The sequence below is a fragment of the Mustela putorius genome, unplaced genomic scaffold (assembly GCF_011764305.1).
Source record: "Mustela putorius furo isolate JIRA1106 unplaced genomic scaffold, ASM1176430v1.1 tig00003834_pilon_pilon_pilon, whole genome shotgun sequence".
Taxonomy (NCBI): Eukaryota; Metazoa; Chordata; class Mammalia; order Carnivora; family Mustelidae; genus Mustela; species Mustela putorius.
The window spans coordinates 431,571-458,502 of record NW_025421987.1 but is presented as its reverse complement, the minus strand read 5'-3'; the positions used below and the strand labels follow the sequence as shown (position 1 = coordinate 458,502).

The window sequence follows — 26,932 nt, the reverse complement described above, 5'->3', positions numbered from 1 at the left end:
GTAGGTAACCTACTTAAAGAAAGACATTTCCATCTACTTTATTCACTACTGTATTCCTAATTCCTATAAACACGTTTGGCAGCAACTACGTTCAATGAATAAATGGACGTACAGAAATAAAGAAACAAGTGCAGGGAGAAGCGGCTGGTGATTTGACACAGAAATCTCCCCAGGAATAGAGCATGACCAAGGTGCGAAATGTTGAGAACAACGTTGTAATATAATGAATTGGTGCACTTCATGTTTTTAAAGAAATGGACTTGAACATGTGAGGGGCAAGACATAGTGTAATGGAAGGGTTCAGTCTTTCAGCAAAAAGAAATTCAGCTGGAAGTAGAAGAGTTTTTTTGTAGATACTGTACTAAAAGGAAAGAAGGAATTATGTGAGAGAAATTAAGTAATCTCATGCAGGATAAAAAATGGAAGTAACCCTCCACCGAAATTCTATCAGTTAATGATACTTTATTTCAACTTAGTAAAAGACAAAGGTAAATATTTTATATAATAAAAATTTAAATAAGAAATAATTTAAAAATTAAATGATTTAAAAATTAAGAAGGAAGGACCATAATTAAATACAAAACTGATAGCACTATACATAGCTTTCAAACTGAGAATAGCGCCTACACAGAACAATTTCAGAGTCAAGTAATTTTGTTTTAGTAGGTTGTAATGAGGCAAAAAGAGCTAATAAGAATATGTTATTGGAAATTGTTTATGCTGAGGAAAACAATATAGGAAAGTTAAGAGAAATATAAAAATACATATATTGAAATATTTTCTGTAGAAATATAGAAATAAATACAAAAAATTAAAGGATCAAGTATCCTTGATAACTATTAAGCCCAAACCCTTTTACTTTCTCAATATAAATTAAGACCTTGGGATTCTAAGTGACTGGATTCCATTCACATAGCTAGTCAGTGACTGAGCTGAGGTCTCATTTCATGTTTTACAATGTCTTTCCCTACTTCATGGTGATGAGTCAAAATTAAACTAAAAAGATGTGAGGGATTTTCAATCTTAAGGGAAAAAAAAAATCCCAAAATTTTATTTTCAGAACTTAATCATGCCTTGAATCCTCTTTGGGGCCATGTGTTTTGTAATTGTTAATAAATTTTGTCCTACTCCTATGGATTGACATTTGTTTCATCTTAAAACACAGGGATAGAATCCTCCTTCTCTAAGACAACACAGTGAAAGTCATTCCTAAGAAAAAGAAAGAATTGAGAATCAAAGAGAATCATCTCTTTACTACCCAAAACATACTGGTTTGAAACAAGTATTTTGATGAGAGGCTTTGGAAAGCAAGCCATATTATTCTCTTTTAAGAATGCCTATTCATGTTTTCATGGACTCACATTTCTTCAGGCTTGTTAATTGGGCATTGTGATGAACCAAGCTGTGAGATGCCACTCATTTAAAACTAAAAGACAAAAGCCAGAATGATTGTGCAGTGCCTTTGAAACAGAGGAACATGGGAGTTAAATACAAAATGTTGGAAAATTTTCAGGGCATATTTTGTTGTGTATATTGTATTTCTTAGCTGCAGAAACTATAGAAACTCACTTTTGCTCTGATTTCTAAAATAATATTCATTTGACCTGATTATTTTGATTAATTTTTTTTAAGATTTTATTTCCTGAGAGAGAGAGAGCATTGGTGCGGGGGGGAAGGTGCAGAGGGAGAGGAAGGCTCAGCAGGGAGTCTGAGATCTGGGACCCTGATACTGGGACCCTGAGATCATGAACTGAGCTGCAGGCAGACGCACCCAGATGCCCCATTCTGGTTGATTTTAAACTTAAGTATATGGTCATTATTAAGTGGTTTTAAAGCTTATTTGATTTTTTTAAGCTTATTTGATTATTAAGGTAGAGTGGCTACATTGTCACAAATCATATAATGAATGGGGCATATTTATCTAAATATAAGAATTTAAATAGGAACAATAGAAAAAGAAATTACCACCCAATCTACCTTTGGCAACTTTTATACAGTTTCCTATTAAACTGACAGAATTTTAACACCTTCATAGAGATAAAGGAGGAAAGAAGGGAAAGTTGTCTTTGGAAATTAATCAAGATGATTATTATTTCAGACTGGAAGGAGAAATATGCTTGCATGATGAAGCAATAGTGCTTAATTGAATGTTGACTGTGTTAATGTTCTCATTTAAATTACACTATTCCTGGGGCACCTGTGGGTGGTTCAGTCAGTTAAGCACCTGACTCTTGATTTTTTTTTTTTTTTTTTTTTTTTTTTTTTTTTTTTTGACACAGGTCACAATCTCAGGGTCCTGAGATCAAGCCCCGGGTTGGGGTGGTGCTGGGCCTGGAAAGAGATTCTCTCTCTTCCTGGAAGTAGGTGCCCAGCTACTACGGGGTGCGTGTGCTTATTGAACCATTGTTGCTATATATGCCTGAAGTACTTGAAATGCAAATTTGGAGAGACTTTTCATCTAAATGCTTGGCTGAATTAAACACCTAATTAGGATGGTTTTTCAGTAGGTTAGAGTAAGCATGCGATCAGTACTGATGCTTTGGTTTGGGAGGCCATATGGTTCATCTCGATGTATCCTAAGTAAAACTGGTACTAATTTATCTCGGATGCGGTGTCCAAGAGTTCAGTTTCAGCTTACCGGCCCTACAACAGAATGGAGCCACAATCGTCCAGAAAAAGATGTAGTGGTATCTTTTGCTGATGTTGGACAGGTAGCCAAAGAAGAAGGAAAGTGTTTAACAAGAGGGCCAACAGGGTCAGACCAAGGCAACCCCTTCAGGATGACCTTCCTTTCTTTGAGAAGCCTCCAAGCAGGTGATTTTCCTTATCAAACCTGTCTCTAGAAGACCCTCATCTGAAGATAGCCCTAGCAAATGAGGAAGCATTGCAGAAAATTTGCCCTTGAGAAAGAACTTGTTGCTCTCAGAACAGCTCAAATTGCCAAAACTGACCCTGCAGGAACAGCAAAATCTCATCGCAATTGATTTAGATTCTGTCACATCTGTTAACCGCAGCACCACCCTTGGTCCCACCACTTTCCCCATCCCCACCCTTCCTTACCCTCCCTGAATCAAGGCTCCACCAAAGAGTATCTGCTATCACCTGATGAAAGAGGGAGGAGGTGTGAAAAGAACTGTGCTGGAAAGACTCTGGCTAAGAGAAACCTGAATATGCTAGAGATCCTTAAAGATAGGAACCTTGTAGAACTTAGGTCCATTGAAAGGTCAAAACAGGATATAAAGCTCAAACCAGTGGAAGCTACTGACCTGGCTGTCCTCCTAGCAGAGGCTCTGAAAAAGACATTTTTTTTTTTAATCTATATCAAAGGAATAATCAAGGTGAAATTGAAAAAGGAGTTCCAAAGTCTGCATGAGAGACCACTTCAGAAAACAGTGTTGTTTGGACCTCATATGTTGGAGTCCACAGGACAAATGAAGGCTTTAACTGAACATGTTTCAACTTCCTAAAAAAACAGTGAACTGAGAAAGCTGTCGGTTTCTGAGGGCTGCTTAGGTAATAGAAATCAACACTATTAGTAAATACCTGGATTTAGTATTCAGTGGTCTCCTTTAAATCTAATTAGATGCAGCAATAACAAAGCACTCTAAGTTCGTGTGTGTGTGTTTTTAAGAAGGTTAATTCTGAAGTTTTCCACAACCCCTATATTGAGACATAATGTGTTCTTTCTTTTTTTTTTTTAAGATTTTATTTATTTATTTGACACAGAGAGACCACAAGTAGGCAGAGACACAGGCAGAGAGAGAGAGAGGGGGAAGCAGGCTCCCCGCTGAGCGGAGAGCCTGATGCGGGGCTCGATTCCAGAACTTAGAGATCAAGACCTGAGCCAAAGGCAAAGGCCTAACCTACTGAGCCACCCAGGTGCCCCGATATAATGTATAGCCAGGACGTTTAACTTTCTAGCCTTGAAAACAATTACACAGATTTCAGAAGAAAGGATATTTGTGGATGTAAGTTTTTAATTCTTAACGCTAATTTATCTGTGTGAATGTTTTATATGCATATATTTGGGTATAAAATAGTATGTAAAAGTTAATAATGATGTCAGCAAGGGTTGTGTTACCATCACTAGTTGTCAGTGATCATTTACACCTCAGCGATAGAACCGAAGGTATAACACAGGTCTTTGGAATGAAATAATTAGGATTGGAAATTTTTGCCTTGAATAAGACCTTTACCTTAGATTCTCTCTCACATTTACTTGCAGTAGGAGTTGGGTAAGAACCAGGTTATCACTGCTGAAAATTCCATAGTGCTTTTGTTTAAAGGGAAGTCAAATACCATGAAAGCTTCTTTTCATTCAGTGCTATCCACTGCTGAGAAAGAAAATGTGTTTTTCAAATTGTGAGAAATCAAATTATTGAATTAAATCTATAACAAGTGAAAGCCAGAATGTACCATCCTTTTATCCACCCCAGGTTAATTAACAACATCACAAAATCAGTTTTTGCTAAGCTAATACTTAATGAAAATGATAACATAATGGAGTTTACAATTTTTTAATATTGGTCAAATATGGTAGTTTTATAATGAAACATTGAATAGATGAAAGAAAGAATTTCCTATAAGTTATTTATCATTAGAGTGCTGTTCTATTGAATTACATTATGCAGCAAACCTTAGGTACTGTTAGAAAGTGGAGAAGTGGGGTGCCTGAGTGGCTCAGAGGTTAAGCCTCTGCCTTTAGCTCAGGTTATGATCTCATGGTCCTGAGATCGAGCCCTGCACTGGGCTCTCTGATTAGCAGGGAGCCTGCTTCCCCCTCTCTCTGCTTGCCTCTCTGCCTACTGTGATCTCTCTCTCTGTCAAATAAGTTAAATCTAAAAAAAAAAAAAGAAAAAAAGAAAGAAAGAAAGTGAAGAAGAGCCTTTCTAACTGAGGTCTTCCGAGGAATTGCTGTAAGTGGTCACTTGTGAGTGCTTATAAATCTTTCTGGTTCGGGCGCCTGGGTGGCTCAGTGGGTTAAAGCCTCTGCCTTCGGCTCAGGTCATGATCTTAGGGTCCTGGGATGGAGCCCCACATGGTGCTCTCTGCTCAGCAGGGAGCCTGCTTCCCTGCCTCTCTGCCTACTTGTGATCTCTCTCTCTCTCTCTGCCAAATAAATAAATAAAATCTTAAAAAAAAAATCTTTCTGGTTTTCTGTATTTCTGTTAAACTCAGCTATAGTTAATTCTAGAATCTCCTACCATGAGTAAATATTTGGATTTATTTAAATCTAGTAAAAAGAAGTGGCGATAGGAAGAGTAGACATTTACTTTTAAAAGTTACTGAAAATATGTGGAGAGTTCTCAATATTAGCAAACATTATTTAGCTTAAATTTGAACTGATTTATATTTTTTTTTCTAAATGTCTCATATGACTTAAAAAGTCTACCTTTAAAAGAAATTCAGAAAATTGGACAGAATTACATATTTTGACCTTTTAATGCTTTATATTTGTAGCAATATTGAATTTTGGCCATTGTTCCCATTGAAGGAAGTTACTGTTTTGAAATAAAACAAACATATTTTCCTTGGGCAGCAGGGGGAGATTTTCTCTCTCTCCCTCTGCCCCTCCCTACCTGGCTGGTATCCCTGATACCAGCTTAGCTGAACTTGAAGTTTATCTTCTGCCCCTTTGTTCTATCAGTATAATTGCACACAGCTTAGTTCAGTACTTAATAAATGCCTGATATTTAATTTCAGTTTGTAGATACTGAATATTGTGATGAAAGACAGTCCAGACTTTTGGAATAGATTATTAAAGCACAGAAATTTACCAAACAATACCATTGTTTTCCAAAAGAGAATTGCAAAGTCAAGTCCTACAACCATAGTACACATTATAAATTTTCATGCCATTTATATGACAAAAAAGGGAGCCAAAAATTTCTCTTCTTTACCCATTTTCCACAGCATGACAAAAGCTATGAATGAGGATAAGGGAGGAAAATTGAACCAGGTGCCAAGAAGAAGAGATTCTGCTATGTCTTTTGTGTACTACTATCCTCACTTTGTTTTGCTTTATATCATACTTTTTGATCTTCCTCTGAACTCTTTGACAGATACCACTCTCATGTTGATGCTTCCTTCCATATGTTACATCTGAGTGTTGGAAAATTTTCTGTGCCTTCTACACTTTTCCTTTCTCTCCTTAGTGATTAATATAATCTCATTCCTTTAAATGCTGTATAAATACTGAATATTCACATAATTATATATGGGCAATTTATAGCTATCTTAAATTTGGCACTCTCAAACTACACTCTTAATCCAGCCTCCAAACTGATCCTGCCTTAAACTCCGAAGTTGGCATCATACTCCTCCAGTGAGAGCATCAAATAGCATCTTTACATATCTTCCTGATTCCACTCCTTGCCCCCTCATAGTTGTTTTTTTATGTGCTGTCCACTGATATTATGAAAAACTGACTAATTGGACTATGTCATCCTGCTGAATTAATCCCGTGAAAGCTTTCTATTGACTTCAAATAAAAGTCATTTAGAAGTCGTGTTTAACCATGACCCTTCAAACCTTTCCAAACACATGTTGTTCCTCTCTTCCCTAGTTTCTCTACACTTAAGCCGGTTTTCTTCCTTTCATTTTCTAAAACACACTGAGCTCTTTCCTGGCCCAGGCTTTTTATCTGTGCCCTTTCCTCTATCTCCAACACTTGCCACATGCCTTCACAAGGATGCTATGTTGACCCTTTACAGTTAAATACTGCCTGTCATAGAAATGTCTCCTCCCCACCACCTTTTTAAAAATTTAATTTGATCTTTTTTTTTTTCTTTTTTTGATAGGCTCCATGTCCAGCACGGAGCCCAACACAGAGCTTGAACCCATGACTGAGTTCAAGAACTGAGCTGAGATCAAGAGTTGGATGTTTAACAGACTGAGCCACCCAGGTACCCCAAGAAAGTCTCTCTTAAATTGTGGCCATTCAAGAACCATCATTATTGTCTGTCTTTACTGTATTCATGAATTTATTATACTTTTGAAATGTATTATTTACTTCATGAATATAAGCTCCATGAGGATATGCACTAGAGCTGGTGATTCAGAAGTATAGTTCTCACTTAGCAGTTTTTCACACAGTAGAAGAACTTCCCATAGAAAATTAAATCATTTAATTTTGTTGTACATTATCCTACCATCTTTAATAATATTTTATTTCTTAAAAAATGTCTGTTCTATTAGGTAGAATAGACTGTTAATCAGATGGTTTTTATTCCTGTAACCAAAAAATGACACATAGCAAGAGCTAAGGTGATCAAATATTCCCTTTCTGGAATTTACATCATTAACAAAAAATCGTGGTAGAAAATAAATGCATTACTTTTCATTGATAATAGCCTTTTTCATTCTTAGATACTATAGTTACTCTGGTTTCTATTCATGTTCCGCTGGTCTTCTTTTTTTAGTTCTAATGTCATCGTAATGTCCCATTTTTTACTTTCCATTATAGGTCTTATTAGTCAGGGTCAGTGGAAATTACTTTGTTACAACAGAAAACCCCTCTGAGTGGAATTCTCAGAAACACTTATTTTTCCCTTTCAAGGCAGGTTCTGAGATAATACAGCTCCAGATTTGGTTAATTTAGTGCTTCATTGCTACCATCAGAGAACAAGGCATATCCCATATTTCTTTTCTGCCACCTTCACCATGTTATTCTGTCTTCTTCAAGGTTACAATATGTCTTCAGGAGCAATAAATACAGTTGGCCCTTGAACAAAATGGGTGGGGGGAAAGGCACAGTGCCTTACAGAGGTGAAAATCCATATAACTTTTAACTCCCCAGAAACTTACTAATAGTCTACTGTTGACCAGACCTTACCAATAACATAAGCAGTTGAATAACATATTTTGTATGTTATATCTACTATACATTGTGTCCCTGTAATAAACAAGCTAGAGAAAAAAATATTATGAAAATCATAAAAAAGAAAATACGTTTACAGTACTAATGTATATTTTATTGGAAAAAAAAAATCCACATAGTGGTGAGGAGGGCCAGGCCAGACCAAGAGTACCTGCCTTGGGGATCTGGTGCTAGGGTGGCAGTGTTCCACAACCAGAGGCCCTTAGTTTGGCAGTGGCAGCTGCTCGGCAGATCCATCAGCATTGACAGCAGCATGGAGGAACTGTACCACTGCCCAATTCGCCAGAAGATGTACAACCAGACCCTGGCCATCACCTTGGAGTCACACAGTAGCACACTGCAGAATACTGCCTCCAGAAAAGATCCTCACCCAGTCTCTGTTTAGGATCAGTTTGGGGGTTGGATTAAGAGTGCAGTTTGAGTGCTCCAATACTATGCAGCCATCAAAAGAAATGAAATCTTGCCATTTGCGACAACATGGATGGAACTAGAGCGTATCATGCTTTGTGAAATAAGTCAAGCAGAGAAAGACAACTATCATATGATCTCCCTGATATGAGGAAGTAGTGATGCAACATGGGGGCTTAAGTGGGTAGGAGAAGAATAAATGAAACAGGATGGGATTGGGAGGAAGACAAACCATTAAGTGACTCTTAATCTCACAAAACAAACTGAGGGTTGCTGGGGGGAGGGGGTTTGGGAGAGGGGGGTGGGATTATGGACATTGGGGAGGGTATGTGCTTTGGTGAGTGCTGTGAAGTGTGTAAACCTGGTGATTCACAGACCTGTACCCCTGGGGATAAAAATATATGTTTATAAAAAATAAAAAATTAAAAAAAAAGTGTAGTTTGAGAGTGTCAAATTTGAGATAGCTATAAATTGTCCATATATAATTATGTGAATATTCAGGATTTATACAGCATTTAAAGGCATGAGAATATATTAACCACTAAGGAGAGAAAGGGAAAGTGTAGAAAGCACAGGAGAATTTCCAACACTCAGATGTAACATATGGAAGGAAGCATCAACATGAGAGTGGTATCTGCCAAAGAGTTCAGAGAAAAATCAAAAAGTATGATATAAAGGAAAGCAAAGTGAGAACAGTAATATACAAAGACATAGTAGAATCACTTCTTCCTGGCACCTGGTTCAATTTTCCTCCCTTATCCTGATTCATGGTTTTTGTCATACTGTGAAACACGCGTAAGAAAAAGCGCTTGGCTCCCTTTTAGTCTGCGTGAGAGATAGTTGGCAGCCCTACTCAGTCCAGGGGCTGCTGATAACTTCCGTGGGCCTCCCTGGGTACTCAGAGGGCAGCAGATGTGACCTTTGTCCCAGTCATATTCTATTTGGTCCTGTGGAGACTGGGGGTGGGGGTTGTAAATATTCCATACTGCTTAAGGAATATCTGTATATCTTCATACACAAAATTTCAAAACCAAAATTTCAAAACTTGTTCTTAAGAACAAGAACTTTTTCCCCAAATTTCATAGGGACAAACTTTCCGCACATTTCACTGGCTAGCATTGGATAGATAACAGATTATTTTAAGATAGTCACTTTGTGAGAAATAGTATGGTTAGATTGACTTACAATAAGCAAACATTGATGGTGCTGTAAAGTTATTCATTAGGCTTAAGGAAGAATGTAAAGAGACAAAAAACTTTTTGGAAGGGTTTCTCTGCATAGATTTCAAAACTCAGCCCCTTTCAACTGCTTTCTATCAAAATCAAAATAAATTATACCTCTCAGCTTACTAGGTCGAGAGAATTGCTTTGTGTTGCATGATGTTTAAACACCACGGATAAAATAGAATTTCATGTTCTCCCTTTTTTTCTTTTACTAAATGTGTAGCATTTGATGAGTTAATGAGTCCCTTGGTGGGCAGTTTTCTGATTTGGAAAATGGCACTAAGCAACCAAGATGGCATTAACAATATTGTATGTATCCTTTCAGAAAAACACTTTCTAAGTCTAGAGCTCAATCTTTGTACTAAACTCCAAAGTCCATTTATGACTTCTGTATTCACATTGTTACTCCTTCCCCTTAGCTCCCAACATTAAATTAAATTAAAATGTTAAAATTCTTGTAATTGTTCAGAACCATAGATTATATGGTGACTTCTTTCAACTCACTCTTTTTGTAGATAACGAACTCTATACAGGGATAAAAGAGAAATTACTTGGTGAACATACAGGTACTGCAACTTACTGCTTATAAATTAGGAAATATAAAAACTACTTAGTGCTATACTTAGAGAAAAGTTTTTTGTTTGTTTGTTTTGTTTTGTTTTGTTTTGTTTTTTTTTCATTCTTGAAAGCAAAATACATTGCTTTTGTTTACTCTTTACCATAAATTGTTTTTACGGTCTTGGAAAATGAATCAGCAGAGAAGCATATTGCTTATTTATAAAGATACAGCTCAATTAATTGACTCTCAGGAAGCTTTCTCTAATCATTGAAATAGAAATCATTCTCTGACTCTGCCTTATTTCTGATTTGAAGTCTTGATACAGATCCTTGAAATTAAAAACTGAAGTTTACCCCTCTTTGGATTTATAAAATCATGTCAAATGTTTTTAACTATGTTCTGTAGCCCCTTGGGTTAGGATATAAGTAAATATTAAGTAGTGTACTTTAGATTATTTTGGTACTTTCCAATTTTAATCATTTTTGCTTTGTTTTGTTTTGAGATAAAAAATTCTTTGAAGCTGTGTTTAGATGTACTGTGAGGTTCAATTTTCAATCAATATAATTACCATCGATGTTTTGATTAGTTAAGTTAAAATGCACAAAAACAAAGTAACCATACTTCCACAGATTTCTAATCAGCTAGAGAAGGAAATTGAAAATATAACAAGAAAAAGCATCAGGTAATTAAGCAGCCAACTATCTTGGGCATAAAGAGAAGGTGATACAGTAGGTTTCCAAGGAAGACTTTCAGGATATTTGTTGTTGTTAAAGGTAGAGAGTTATTATGCAAGCAGATTATGCAAATGCAATTAGAGACTCAATGAAAAATGGATGAGTTGAGAGATGAATTTATGAAAGTCACTAATCCATTCACATTGTCAGCATTACATGGCTTACATCTCGCAACAGCTTTAAGAGTTAATATCTCTCAAAGGAATAAAAACGTTTGTCCATTTCTTTTGCCATTTGCGACAACATGGATGGAACTAGAGCGTATCATGTTTAGCGAAATAAGTCAAGCAGAGAAAGACAACTATCATATGATCTCCCTGATATGAAGAAGTGGTGATGCAACATGGGGGCTTAAGTGGGTAGGAGAAGAATCAATGAAACAAGATGGGATTGGGAGGGAGACAAACCATAAGTGACTCTTAATCTCACAAAACAAACTGAGAGTTGCTGGGGGGAGGGGGTTTGGGAGAAGGGGGTGGGATTATGGACATTGGGGAGGGTATGTGCTTTGGTGAGTGCTGTGAAGTGTGTAAACCTGGTGATTCACAGACCTGTACCCCTGGGGATAAAAATATATGTTTATAAAAAATAAAAAATTAATTTAAAAAAAAAAAACGTTTGTCCAGCTCTTTGAAGAATACTGGTGGAATTTTGATCAGAATGGTATTAAAAGTATAGATTTCTTTAGGCAGTATAGACATTTTAACAATGTTTATTCTTCCGATCCAAGAGCATGGAATGGTCTTCCATCTTATTGTGTCTTCTTCAATTTCCTTCATGAGTGTTCTGTAGTTCTTCAAGTACAGATCCTTTACCTCTTTGGTTAGGTTTATTCCCAGGTATCTTATGGTTCTTGGTGCTATAGTAAATGGAATCGATTCTCTAATTTCCCTTTCTGTATTTTCATTGTTAGTGTATAAGAAAGCCACTGATTTCTGTACATTGACTTTGTATCCTGCCACGTTGCTGAATTGCTGTATGAGTTCTAATAGTTTGGGGGTGGAGTCTTTTGGGTTTTCCATATAAAGAATCATGTCATCTGCGAAGAGAGAGAGTTTGACTTCTTCATTGCCAATTTGGATACCTTTTATTTCTCTTTGTTGTCTGATTGCTGTTGCTAGGACTTCTAATACTATGTTGAACAAGAGTGGTGAAAGTGGGCTTCCTTGTCGTGTTCCTGATCTCAATGGGAAGGCTGCAAGCTTTTTCCCACTGAGGATGATATTTGCTGTGGGTCTTTCATAGATAGATTTGATGAAGTTCAGGAATGTTCCCTCTATCCCTATACTTTGAAGCATTTTAATCAGGAACGGATGCTGGATTTTGTCAAATGCTTTTTCTGCTTCAATTGAGAGGACCATGCGGTTCTTCTCTCTTCTCTTATTAATTTGTTCTATCACATTGATTGATTTGCAAATGTTGAACCAGCCTTGTAGCCCAGGGATGAATCCCACCTGGTCATGGTGGATAATCTTTTTAATGTGCTGTTGGGTCCTGTTTGCTAGGATCTTGTTGAGAATCTTAGCATCCATATTCATCAGTGATATTGGTCTGAAATTCTCCTTTTTGGTAGGGTCTTTGCCTGGTTTGGGGATCAGGGTAATACTGGCTTCATAGAAAGAGACTGGAAGTTTTCCTTCTGCTTCAATTTTTTGAAACAGCTTCAGGAGAATAGGTGTTATATCTTCTTTGAAAGTTTGGTAGAATTTCCCAGGGAATCTGTCAGGTCCTGGTCTCTTGTTTTTTGGGAGGTTTTTGATCAATGCTTCAATCTCGTTACTAGATATCGGTCTATTCAGGTTGTCAATTTCTTCCTGGTTCAATTTTGGGAGTTTATAGCTTTCCAGGAATGCATCCATTTCATCAAGGTTGCTAAGCTTATTGGCATATAACTGTTGATAATAACTTCTGATGATTGTTTCTACTTCCTTGGTGTTAGTTGTGATCTCTCCCTTTTCATTCATAATTTTATGAATTTGGGCTTTCTCTCTTTTCTTTTGGATTAGTGTGGCCAGTGGCTTATCGATCTTATTGATTCTTTCAAAAAGCCAACTTCTAGTTTCATTGATATGTTCTACTGTATCTTTGGTTTCTACCTCATTGATCTGACACATGAAAAAATGTTCATCATCCCTAGTCCTCAGGGAAATTCAAATTAAAACCACATTGAGATATCACCTTACAACAGTTAGAATGGCCAAAATTAACAGGACAGGAAACAACATGTGTTGGAGGGGATGTGGAGAAAGGGAACCCTCTTACACTGTTGGTGGGAATGCAGGTTGGTGCAGCCTCTTTGGAGAACAGTGTGGAGATTGCTCAAGAAATTAAAAATAGACCTTCCCTATGACCCTGCAATTATACTACTGGGTATTTACCTCAAAGATACGGATGTAGTGAAAAGAAGGGCTATCTGTACCCCAATGTTTATAGCAGCAATGGCCACAGTCACCAAACTATAGAAAGAACCAAGATGCCCTTCAACAGATGAATGGATAAGGAAAATGTGGTCCATATACACTATGGAGTATTATGCCTCCATCAGAAAGGATGAATACCCAACATTTGTAGCAACATGGAAGGGACTGGAAGAGATTATGCTGAGTGAAATAAGTCAAGCAGAGAGAGTCAATTATCATATGGTTTCATTTATTTGTGGAGCATAACAAATAGCATGGAGGACCTGGGGAGTTAGAGAGGAGAAGGGAGTTGGGGGAAATAAGAAGGGGAGGTGAATCATGAGAGACTATGGACTCTGAAAAACAATCTGAGGGGTTTGAACTGGCGGGAGGGGCGGGAGGTTGGGGTACCAGGTGGTGGGTATTATAGAGGGCACAGATTGCATGGAGCACTGGGTGTGGTGAAAAAATAATGAATACTGTTATGCTGAAAATAAATAAATTTAATTTAAAAAAAAAGTGTCCAGTTAATACATAATGAAACAGAAATTTGCACCTAGCTCTACCTGATTCTAATGTTTCAGCAGCTAGTAATTGGTCCAATAAACTAGTGTGTGGTACTACTGAGAAGTCAATGGAGCTGACCTTCCTGGAAACAGGAAGGCATTTCTAATATATTGCTGTAGTTCATCATTGTCAAATCTCTTTGACTTCATGTCGTCACTTACTATTAAACTATTATGGTTATTAGGAAAATAATCATATTATCAAGACTATTTTGGAGAAATAAATATTGGAAATCATTCCTTGAGACTGCAAAACAGGAGAAAGGTAGTGTCCTAAAAGTCAGTCAAAGAGTGGGTTTACAAAAATGTCATTCAGAGTTGAGACAATTAAGATTGGACAGAGTGCTCACTGAAAAATAAACTATTAGTTTAGTGATAAAAAAGTATGGAGGTTCCTCAAGAAGTTAAAAATAGAGCTACCTGGTAATTTTACTACTTAGTATTTATCCCAAAGATACAAATTTAGTGATCCAAAGGGGCACCTACACCCCGATGTTTATTGCAGCAATATCCACAATAGCCAAACCATGGAAAGAGTTGAGATGTCTTTTGACAGATGAATGGATAAGGAAGTGTGCATATATGTGTGCATATATATATGCACTATATATATTATATATATATACTATATATGTATATGTATTCATATATATGCATATATATTCATATATGTGATATATTCATATCATATATGCGCATATATATGTGTATATATATAGTGCATATATATATATGAATATTACTGAACAGTGGAAAAGATGAATACTTACCATTTACATTGACATGAATGGAACTGGAGGATATTATGCTGACCAAAATAAGTCAATTAGAGAAAGACAGTTCTTATATGGTTCCACTCATATGTGGAATATAAGAAACACTGCAGAGGAAAGGGAGATAAACCATGAGAGACTCTTAACTATAAGAAACAAACCACAAGTTGCTGGACGGGACGTGCGTAGATGGATGGGGTAACTGGGTGATGAGTATTAAGGAGAACATGACGTGAGGAGCACTGGGTGTTATATACAACGGAACTCTACATCTGAAGCTAGTGATGTATTATAAGCTGGCTAATTCAATTTAAATTAAAAAAAGATTATGGATTACAAATATACATCAATATCAATATTATATAAGAGCTATATTATATATAAAAAAAGATTATGGATCAATTGCAGCATAGATTTTTGAGAAAATGATAGTTGAGCTAGGAATCTATAAAATTTTCTGAAATAACTGGAGAGAAAGATCAGAAAGAGAACATAATATAATTTACATGAAAGTATTTACAACAATTATATCTTTGAATTAATAATTTTGGTGAGTCAAAAAAAGATGAATTGAAAATTGATGGACTCAAGATACATGAAAGATGAAACAGGATTAAGGAAGACATAGGAATAATCTGCAAGTAGGAAGAGATATTTGAAGAGTAGGGATGAACCATCTCCAGTATAAATGTGGCAGGAAATAGAAAATAATTGAACATAATAAAAATAAGTTAATTAAAAATAATTGGTAAGAATTCAGAATATTTTAAAGGGAAGAAAATTAGAAAAAATTATCTGTCAGATGAAATCAGTCTTTGTGACAGACAGCATAGTCATCAATAAAATGAAAGGAGGAGGAGGTGAGCATGTATTTTGAGTAGACTAGAGAAGGTCTGAAGGAGTTATATAAAGAAGCAGTCAGGAGTGTCTCAGTTCAAGGTGAGAAAAGCATCACTAAGCAGTTTAACAAGCTACTTGATATATGAACTTGTCAAGTTCCTCCAAAAAGTAATTCTAAACTTTCTCTTGATTTCATTATAAGCTGTTGAAATTTAACTCTATAAGAATGTGGAGTGAAAGAGCATACTCAGGATGGTTCAGCTTCAGATAGGCAACCCTCCATAGAGAACTTAATGCAAGGATAGTTCCCGATATCAAAAAAAAGTTTTTGTTCCATATCTCCTAAGGATTGAAAAATGCATGCCTCAGTGCTGGTCTTCAAGGCAGTTCACAATTTATCTTAATACACCTGACCTCTATTGATTCCCATTATGCCCTCTCAGATGCCCTAAACCCAAATCAGCTTAAATTATGTGAGGTCAGCTAATATACTCCATGATGGCATGTGCTTGCTCCTTCCACGCACACTATCCAGAAGCCTCTTCATATCCAACTCCATACATTAAACAAAACAATAATCTTAAAAGAACCATCTCAGACAACTCTCTTTTATTGATGCTTTATTGATTTCCTAACCAGATATAAAATTTTATTTGAATATATACACCATTTTTCATTTATAATTGTTATTTTAAACCTTCAAGTTTAGTGATCTGTGACTCTATCTGTTCCTCTTCCACCTCCAACCTCTCCCATGTGGCTCAACACCTGAACAATAAAGTATCTTGGTCATTTCCGACTCCTCAACAAATACTTTCTGAATTACCATTATGTGACTCAATATTCTTCACTAGTTGCACTAATATTCATTCCTCCCTCATTTGTTTTTTATCCCCCTAAATATTTCATTCTATTTACTCATCTGACTTCTTCATAAATGTATTGAACATGAGAGAAAAATATCTGTGGTTTCCAATATCTCTCTCCAACTGTTGAAATCAAATTTGTTTAAAGGCTCTTAGCAGCTTTTTAACAGTTTCTCAAAAGCTTTCAATTTAGGTAGCCAAGATTCAATCTAAAATAGCCAAAGCTTAATTTATCAATACAATTTTGAGATGAGTACATGCTTTCCATAAGCCTATTCCTGTTAGATTAATTAACTCATGTTTAAGGAATATTTAAGTAAATCCATGAAGATTGTTTATGAATGGAAATTATGGAAATTTTCTTTTATTAACTTAATTGTCATTTTTTAGATTAAAAAACATTGCCATTTTACATGAAAAAAATTATAATCTGAAAGCTAATGATCATGCAACAGATTTTTAATGAACCATCTATAGTTCTGACTCCTCAACATAATTTCAATGGCATTTTTAAATAAGCACATGAGGTCAGGAGAAAAAAGTATTTTACAAGCCTATTAAAACTAAACATATAATTACACTTTCATGTCTGTTTTTGTAAGAATCAAGAGGGACATATCAGAATGTGAGTTTTTAAAAATTTCACATGCTTCTGGGTCCCCTACGTAGCTCAGTTGGTTAAATGACCAACTTTTGATTTTAGTTCTGGTCATGATTTCAAGGTTGTGAGAGTGAGCTCCATGTAGCTCTGCACTGAGACTGCCTAAGATTCTCCCTCACGGGTCACCTGGGTGGCTCAGTGGATTAAGTCCCTGCCTTCAGCTCAAGTCATGATCTCAGGGTCCTGGGATCAAGCCCCTCATTGGGCTCTCTGCTCAGCAGGGAGCCTGCTTCTGCCTCTTTCTGCTTGCCTCTCTGCCTACTTGTGAACTCTGTCAAATAAATAAATAAAATCTTAAAAAAAAATAATTCTCTCTCTCCCTCTTCCTCTGCACCTCCTTACCTTTAAATTTTTTAAATGATCCTTAAAAAAAAGAATTCTTAAAAATTTCCAACATCTTTTGCATTTTTTGGTTTTTATTTAAATTTCACTTAAGAGTATAATTTTTTAAAAGATTTTATTTATTTATTTGATAGAAAGAGAGAGATCACAACTAGGCAGAGAGGTAGGCAGAGGGCAGGGGGGGAAGCAGGTACCCTGTTGAGCAGAAAGCCTGATGCGTGACTTGATCCCAGGACCCTGAGGTCATGACCTGAGCCGAAGGCAGAGGCTTAACCCACTAAGCCACCCAGACGCCCCAACAGTGTATTTAAAAATATATATATTTTTTCATTTGAGAGAAAGAGAGAGAACAAGAGCACACTAGCAGGAGAAGAGGCAGAGGGAAAGGGAAAAGCAGACTTCCAACTTAGCAGGGAGCCCTAGGTGGAGCTCAATCCCAGGACCCTGGGATCATGATCTGAGTGGAAGGCAGATGCTTAACCAACTGAGCCCATTAGGCATCCCAACAAACTGTGTAATACTATTTTCAAGTGTACAAAAACAACACGTAGGTTGTTTCCTGATTTGACTATTGTTGATAATGCTGCTATAAACATTGGGGTTATGTATCCCTCTGAATTTGTATTTTTGTATTATTTGGGTAAATATCTAGTAGTGAAATTCCTGGGTCATCAGGTAGTTCTATTTTAAACTTTTTAAGGAACCTTAAAAGACTGACTGCCCATTTTGTATTTCTACCAAGAGTGCACAAGGGTTCCCCTTTCTCCACATCCTCACCAATACTTGTTGTTACTTGTCTGGTTGAAAGTCATTCTGACAGGTGTGAGGTGATACCTCATTGTAGTTTAGATTTCTATTTCCCTGATGATGAGTGATGTTAATATCTTTTCATGTGTCTGTTGGAAGTAAAATTGTCACTGTTTGCAGATAATATGATATACTCTATATAACCCCTACCCAAAAAAAGAAAACCCAAAAGACTCCACCAAAAAATGCTAGAACTGATAGATGAATTTAGTAAAGTTGCAGGATAGAAAATCAACATACAGAAATCTGTTACAATTCTATGCCCAACTAATGAGGCAGCAGAGAGAAATTAAGGAATCAATCACAATTAAAATTGCACCAAAAACAATAAGATACCTAAGATAACAAAAAAGGTCAAAGACCTCTATGCTGAAAATTATGAAACAGTGATGAAAGAAATTGAAGATGACACAAAGAAATGGAAAAACATTCCATGCTCATGAATTGGAAGAAAAAATATTGTTCAAACGGTTATACTACACAAAGCATTCTAGACTTTTTTTTTAATTAGCTTTTATTTATTTATTTATTTATTTGACAGAGCGAGACACACAATGAGAAAGGGAACACAAGTAGGGGGAGTGGGAAAGGGAGAAGCAGCCTTCTCGCTGAGCTGGGAGCTGGACACAGGGATTGATCCCAGGACCCCAGGATCATGTCCTGAGCTGAAGGCAGATGCTTAATGACAGCCACCGACGTGCTCACTACACCTTTTTTTTTTTTTTAAAGATTTTATTTATTTATTTGACAGAGAGAGAGAACAAGTAGGCAGAGAGGCAGGCAGAGAGAGAGGGGGAGGCAGGCTCCCCACTGAACAGAGAGTCCAATGCAGGGCTCGATCCCAGAAGCCTGAGATCATGACCTGAGCTAAAGGCAGAGGCTTAACCCTCTGAGCTACTGAGGTGTCCCAGCAATCTACACTTTTAATGTAATCCCTATCAAAATACTGATAGCATTGTTCACAGAGCTATAACAATTGTAAAATTTGTATGGAACCACAAAAGACCCCGAATACCCAAAGCAACCTAGAAAAAGAAGAGCAAAGCTGGAGGCATCACAATTCTGGACTTCAAGCTATATTACAATGCCATAATGATCAAAACAGTATGATACTGGCACAAAAATCGACACACAGATCAATGGAACAGAATAGAAAACCCAGAAATGAACCCACAACTATATGGTCAATTAATCTTCAACAAAGTGGTAAAGAATATCCAATGGGAAAAGGAATGTCTCATCAATAAATGGTGTTGGGTACACCAGACAACAACATGCAAAAGAATGAAATTGGTCCACAATTTTTTTAAGCCAAAAAGTATAAAACATATATAAAATTTTTTTCTGATTTGGAAAATGTTGTAAAGATTTTTAAATATTCAAGGTTAGCCTTTAAAAAAAAAAAAAGGAAAAAAGAATAAAAAATTTTGCCATTTGCAACCAAATGGATTGAACTAGAGGTTGTTAGGTTAAGTAAAATAAGCCAATCACAAAAAGACATTTTTCATATAATGTTGCTGATATGTGGAATTTAAGAAACAAAACAGAGGATCAGAGGGGAAGAGAGGAAAAGAATAAAACAAGATGAAATCATAGAGGGAGACAAACCATAAAAGACTCTGAAGCACAGGAAAGAAACTGAGTGTAGCTGGACTGGAGAGGGCTGGAATGATGGGGTAGCTGGTCATGGCACCTGATGTAATGAGCATTGGGTATTAAATAAGAATGATGAACCCCTGACCTCTACCTCTGAAACTAATAACACATTATATGTTAATTGAATTGAAATAAAAATTTAAAAACTCATATACTCAAGGTTAGGAGTGTGTTATACTTTTTCATTATATTTGAATAAAAGATACAACTAATTTTATGTCCTTGTGACAGTATTTTCAGTATTTATCATATTTTTTAACACTGACTTGTCTCCACAAAAAGCACAATAAAAGATGTTTCTTAACATCTGTGAGATAAATTACATTCTATAATCATCTTAGATTCTTTGTCCAAAAGAGTCTAAAATATGTGGAAGAGTGTGACATGCTATATGGGAGAGCTAAATTTTGATTACTGGAGGTTTCTATTATCCCCTTGAGAGTTTTATGTAACTTCAGATTCATACTTCACCATTTTCTTTCCTATCATGTTACTTTATTAGCAATATTCATATCTTAAGTTTGGCAGCATTCTTCTTTAAATACTGACATTAAGGTGTGGAATTTTCTGGACCAGCCTATATGACAAGCAAACATTTGACATCTTCCATTTAGTTTTCTGGCCAAGTTGAAAAGTAACCTAACATATAATTAATAAATCAAAAGTAGGAATTAAATGTATACCTCATATATATTGAGGTTACATTAGAAAGTGGATGATGAGGGTGCCTGGGTGGCTCGGTCAGTTAAGCATCTGCCTTCCGCTCAAGTCATGATCCCAGGATCCTGGGATCAAGCCTGGCATTGGCATCACAGGGCACCTTGCTCAGAGGGGATTCTACTTCTTCCTCTGCACCTCCCCCTGCTTGTGTTCTGTCTTTCAATCTCTCTCTCTCTAGTTTCCTCTCTCAAATAAATAAATAAAATTAAAAAAATATTTAAAAGTGGAAGATGAATTATAATTGTATATAAAAGTGGTATAAGTGAAATATAATGGGTTGAAGGAGATTTATGTTTGGGTTTCATTTTGTCTATTTTTTCCCTTTAAAAGGTATTGCCATCATTCAGCTATAGAGTTTGAAAATTTTTTTTTAAATTTTTTTATGTGAACTTTACATTCCCCGGGACTTATTTATTTTAATAACTAGAAGTTCGTATTTTTTAACCACCTTTATCCATTTTACCTAAATAAGGGTTTTTAATGAGGATAAAATATTTAGTGAAACAGTGTTCTATAAATGTCAAAATGAAATACAATGGTATTTTTCATTATACCACATGAGAAGTCAGTAGGTGATGAACTTTATTTTATTTAATTAAATTATTAAATGTTTGAGGATAACTGGGAGTCTTGTATTTGCAAGAATGTCTGGAAATATTGCTAATTTAAGGATCTACTGAATGAGATTATCTAGAAAGGTACCCAGTTCTTTCTAACTTGTGCCATTTTGGAAACACTTTTCCTTGTACATACTTATTGTAAGATCTATCTGCTCACTAAATTAACAGGCTGATGCCCAGACAACCTTGCCTGACCACTCATTTCAGAACAATGATAGAATTATACTTTCTTGTATCAGTATTCATTGAATCATTCATTGAATCATTCATTCATTCATTTCTTTGTTTGATAGATGCTCACTCTGAACCAGCCACTGGGACAAACTTTAGGAAATATACAGCAATGAGCAAAGTCCCTAAAGATCCACAAGGTGCTTTTCACTACAATGAAATTCATTCTATTGGGGGTAGAATTGAGGATGTGAATTAAGACTCAGAAGAAATGAATCAATTCTAGTCCCCTTCACGGTTTAAATCTGAAGAATGTGCCTGTTATTTACTGTGATTTGTAAATCATTTAAGTTTTAAGGAAAACTTAAAATTCAGTAAGTGGGGATCCTTGACACATATCAGAATCATTTTGAGATGTGTAGTCTCTCTAGAGTATAATTGTTACAAGTTATTATCTATATTAGTACTCCGGGGCAAGTTTATCTATCAATCTTGTGACTATCAGTCAAAAACTCAGATGGACAATAACTGCTCATTGCTTTGTTTTACTAAAGTAGAATTTAATTGCCATTCCCTAGAGCCTATAAGAAAGAAAATGTTAATCTTTTGAGTATCAAAACCACACCAGTTATCCTAAAATTTCCTATTATTTTCCAAAGCTTCAGAGTGTTTGAAAATGTCTACCACTTCTATGGGTCAACTTAGATTGGGATGAGGGAATTCGAGGTTGATTATCAATAGGATTTGTTACACTGGAGTAAGTTTGGCTTGAATAAAAGAATTTAAAACTACAACTGTACGGCTGGTATAATTTACTCAATTTTAATATAAGATTGTATGTGATAAAGTGGCTATACGTATGGTTAATATTGTGTTATTTGTTCACTTTTTAATGATAATATATAAAAGTTTCTATTAAAAATAAAGAAATATTTTACCTTATAGAAAAGAATTAGAAAAACCTCACAATCCTCAACATCAAAATGAATAATATCAAAACATTATAATACTACTTAACATTATTGGCACTTGATTACATGGAAACTTTTCATGCTCATCTGTTACATGTTTAGCACAACAATTATTAACTGATATTTAGTATTTATAAGGAAATACTCTACAAAATCAAAAGTGGAAAAAAAAAGGTTAAAACGACTTATGACTTATTTATTTTTTTATTTGCTTACTTATTTATTTATTTTTATAGTGTGGAACCCATCATGGGGCATGAACTCAAAATCCTGAGATTGAGACCTGAGCTGAGATCAAGCCTTGGACATTTAACTGACTGAGCCATCCAGGCACCTCAAGAATCTTTCTTACATATGGTAAAGAATATTTAATATTTTAAGCATAATTAAAATAATAGAGCAAGAATATATGTTTTTTATAATTGAAATTTTATTGTTTCTTATTAGTTTGGAAGCTATTTTGGTTATATCATGGTTTTATATACATTTTTGAATGTTTTAAAAGCTCTAAATATATATAAAATGTATAAATTTATAGTTGCAAGTGTATTTCTAGGTATCAACAATTAGAGAAGAAAATTATATTTGTATATATCTATTGTATAGTCCAGGTAAATGATTCTGTGAGTTTTTTCTTTTTCCATTTCTTTGGAGTTTTAAATTGTTTTAAATTTGAATCTAGTTGACATATAATGTGTTTCATTAGTCTCTGGTATAAACATAGTGATTCAGTTTCTCTGTTCTTTTTGCTATCTCAACACAGATGTAGCTACCATTGTCACCAAACAACACTATTACAGTAGCACTGACTATATTCCCTATGCTGTGCCTTTTATTTGCATGACTTATTCAACCCATTACTGGAAACCTGTATCTCCCATACCCTTTCATCAATTTTGCCCTTTCCCTTGCTCTCTTCCCCGTTGGCAACCATCAATTTGTTCTCTGTATTTAGAAATCTGATTCTGCTTTTTGTTTTTTTATTCATTTATTTTTTTTCTTTTTCTAGGTTCCACATATGAGTGAAATATGGTATTTGTCTTTGTCAGTCTGAGTTATATCACTTAGCATATACCTTCGAGGTCTACTCATGTTGTTTTCCTAAGAGTACAAGTACATGGCATGTACTCTTTCGTATGCAAAAGATACTGGTTAGTAAAACAAAAAATATTCTGTCACTCATATAAATTTATTGATTGATTTTCATCTAATTGACCGTCTGAAAGAATACACATGGCTTCAGTAAGTAATCCCAATTTTGTAATTTCTGGTATCTTTCAAAAGTTAAGAAACAATGTAAAATCTACTTTGGTAGAAAAAGTGTTTTTTTTAAATATAATTTTTATTATAATTCAGTTATAGATGATGATAAAATGGATGACTTTCCCACCTCCCAGCCAAGTCTAAACACACAGTTGTGAAGGTTGATTTTTATCTGAAAACTAATTAGAATAAATCTCATCAAAATCATCCTTACTCTTTTTTTAAACTCTCTAAGCTGGTAATTATCCTTTAATCAAGTTGACAATACTAGATGCTATAATAAAGATCAAAGTGACACATTTTTTATTTTTAATGTTACTTTTTTCCTTTTTAATTTTGTAATTAGACAAGCCTTATCTTCAAAAGTGATGACTTTGTTCCATGTTTTAGGAGCTAACAAAGACTGTAGAGAAAAATATTTTTATCATGATTTATAAACATTTTTAAAAGTTTATATGAAAAAGAAAAATTCATATTGCAGTGGAATTAAATGTAATATGTATAATATATATGTGGGTATCAAATAATAAAAGTAAATATTAAATAAACATTAATTAAATAGTAGCATATATACAAACTCTTTATACTCAGTTTCTTACTTTGAACACCTATTATGTCTCATGTATCTTTTTTTGGTATCTTTCTTATAACAGTAAATGAGACAAAGTAATAAAACAAAGTCTTTTAGACATTCATTCTAATGGGCTGAGGAAAATACTAAGCAAAGGAATAAATTATATAGAGAATTAAAATACAGAGAAGTGGTAGAAATATGATAAATAATTAAGTATTAAACAAGAACTCATGGTCATCTTAAGGATAAAAAGAAAATGTTAAGTCATAGGGCTATGCCTTCCAGGGATATATAGCCAGAACTAAGACACCAAAGCAGACCCTACATTGAAACTTTTTAAGAGGCTGTCACAGAGGTAGTCAGGGTTGAGCATGTAGTTTTGATCCTAATTTACATTTTATTCCAGGTATAAAGGGAAGCCACCAGAGAGTTTTAGATAATGGAATGGTACAATCAGAAATGTCATTCTTATTGTTGATAGGATAATAAAATTTTAAATTGGGAGAACAAATTAAGAGATTATTTCATCAATTTGGTTGATAGAAGATACTTAATTTGAGACTCTAGTAGTGGATACAAAAAGAAGTTGATGGATTTACATGTGTTTCATTAGTGAAATTATTAAGTAAGACATTGGTAGACTAGCTTTAGGAGTATAGGAAAAATGATGACTTTTTTTTTTTTTTTTTGTCTTTGCAAAAATGCTTTTAATGTTTTGGTTTGTTTTGTTGTCCCTTACATTGCCAAAGGGAGATAACAATTAGGAAGATAAGGAATAGGTTTTAACAGTATCTATTATTTTAAGATAACTGGCAGATAGATGATTGTCAGAGAAGACAATATTTTTACAACCTATAAAGTTTTTAAGTAGTTTAAGAACTTAAGAATCTTGGGGTGCCTGGGTGGCTCAGTGGGTTAAAGCCTCTGCCTTTGGCTCGGGTCATGATCCCAGGGTCCTGGGATCGAGCCACACATCGGGCTCTCTGCTCAGCAGGGAACCTGCTTCCTCCTCTCTCTCTGCCTGCTTCTCTGCCTACTTGTGATCTCTGTCAAATAAATAAATAAAATCTTAAAAAAAAAAGGAATTTAAGAATTTTATAAATGTTTATTGATGGATTAGGATGTATCAGGGTTCTCCAGAGGAAGAAGACCATAGAATATTTAAAGGGATTGACAGGGGCCACCAGGTGTCTCAGTGGATTAAGCCTCTGCCTTCAGCTCAAGTCATAATCTCAAAGTCCTGGGATCAAGCCCTGCATGGGCTCTCTGCTCAGCAGGGAGTTCGCTCCCCCCACCCCCGCCTGCCTCTCTGCCTACTCGTGATCTCTCTCTCTCTCTGTAGCAAATAAATAAATAAAATCTTTTTTAAAGATAAAGAGATTGGGGCGCCTGGGTGGCTCAGTGGGTTAACGCCTCTGCCTTCAGCTCGGGTCATAATTTCGGGGTTCTGGAATCGAGTCCCACATTGGGCTCTCTGCTCAGCAGGGAGCCTGCTTCCTCCTCTCTCTCTGCTTGCCTCTCTGCCTACTTGTGATCTCTCTCTGTCAAATAAATAAAATCTTTAAAAAAAAAAAAAGATAAAGAGATTAACAGGAACATCCGTGGTGTAATTCTGGCCACATCCTTTGGCCTGAGAACTGAGAAAGCTCAGTGTGGATTTCAGTCTGGGTATGAAAGCCTCACAACCAAGAGTGCCAAAGGAAGAAGACCAATATCGCATCTTAAACAATTAGGCAAAAAGAGAAGAATTGTTCCCTCTTCTGCCTCTTTGTTTACTCAAGACCTCAACTTGGATTGAATGATGCTTTCCCACTTTCAAAGGATAAATTGTTTTATGAGTCCTCTGATTCCAATACTAATTTCACCCAGAAACACCCTCACACATCCACAAATAATGTCCAGTCAAATATCTGGGCATCCCATGATCCAGCCAAGTTGTCATACAAAATTAATCCTCACAATGTATAACCTATATGTATAAAAGTTGATGTGTCATTATGATACATTTTCACAAATTAGGCACACTTTTCCAATATACAATTCCATAAACAAAACATTACCAGTGCCTGAGAATTTCCTCCTATTCTCTTTCACTATTTACCTACTTCTTACTCTTGAGCTGAGGCTAAATATTATCTTGACTTCTAATAGCATAGGATAGTTTTGCCTGTTTTTGAACTTTACACAACAGAAGTCATACTTTGTGTATTTCTTTGTGTACTGTTATTTACTCAATTTTACATTTAAAAAACATATTCACACAGTGTTATACCTTATCTACCTAGAGTTTGAAATTAAACTTATAATGTTTATATCAGAATTTTATTTTAATTTTATAAAGGGTTTTTGAAGAAATCAAGTTATTTTTCAAAACTTTATGAAGTCTGTATAGATTTCTCTCTTTTCTTTCATTTATATTTTAATATGTGTACATTTATAACCAAAACCTTAACCCTACCAACTAATGAGAACATTATTCAGCAGATGTGCCTAACCCAAAAAAATTCAAAGAAACACATTTATAAGTGCATACCAGATAATCATAACATATAGTTTGTTTGAGTTAATTTACTTATCTTAAATTTACTCTACACTGTAATTCAGAGAGGCCTTAATCTATGAAGCTTTTTGAGACGATTGAGTTACTTCCAGCATCAGTTATCACTTATGGGAACTCTGCAACTGTCTTTATATTTAGCATATGAAGAACCAACTGGAATTCTATTTGTTTTTCTCTCTTTATCCTTATAGAAAATTTTAGATGGAAAAACACATCATCTAGTATTGATAAATATAAAGGGTGGCTTATCGTTACATATAAAGTTAATTATTATAGTTTTAAATTCATTTTTAAGCACTTATGTGTCTAGTTCTTAACATTATTTAGTTAACTTAAAGTT

The 26,932-nt window shown here is 35.2% G+C and overlaps 1 pseudogene; it reads left to right on the top strand.

Moving 5' to 3' along the window:
• Positions 1-2,462: 2,462 nt before the first annotated feature.
• Positions 2,463-3,467, top strand: LOC101684502 (annotated as a pseudogene).
• The last annotated feature ends 23,465 nt before the right edge of the window (positions 3,468-26,932 follow it).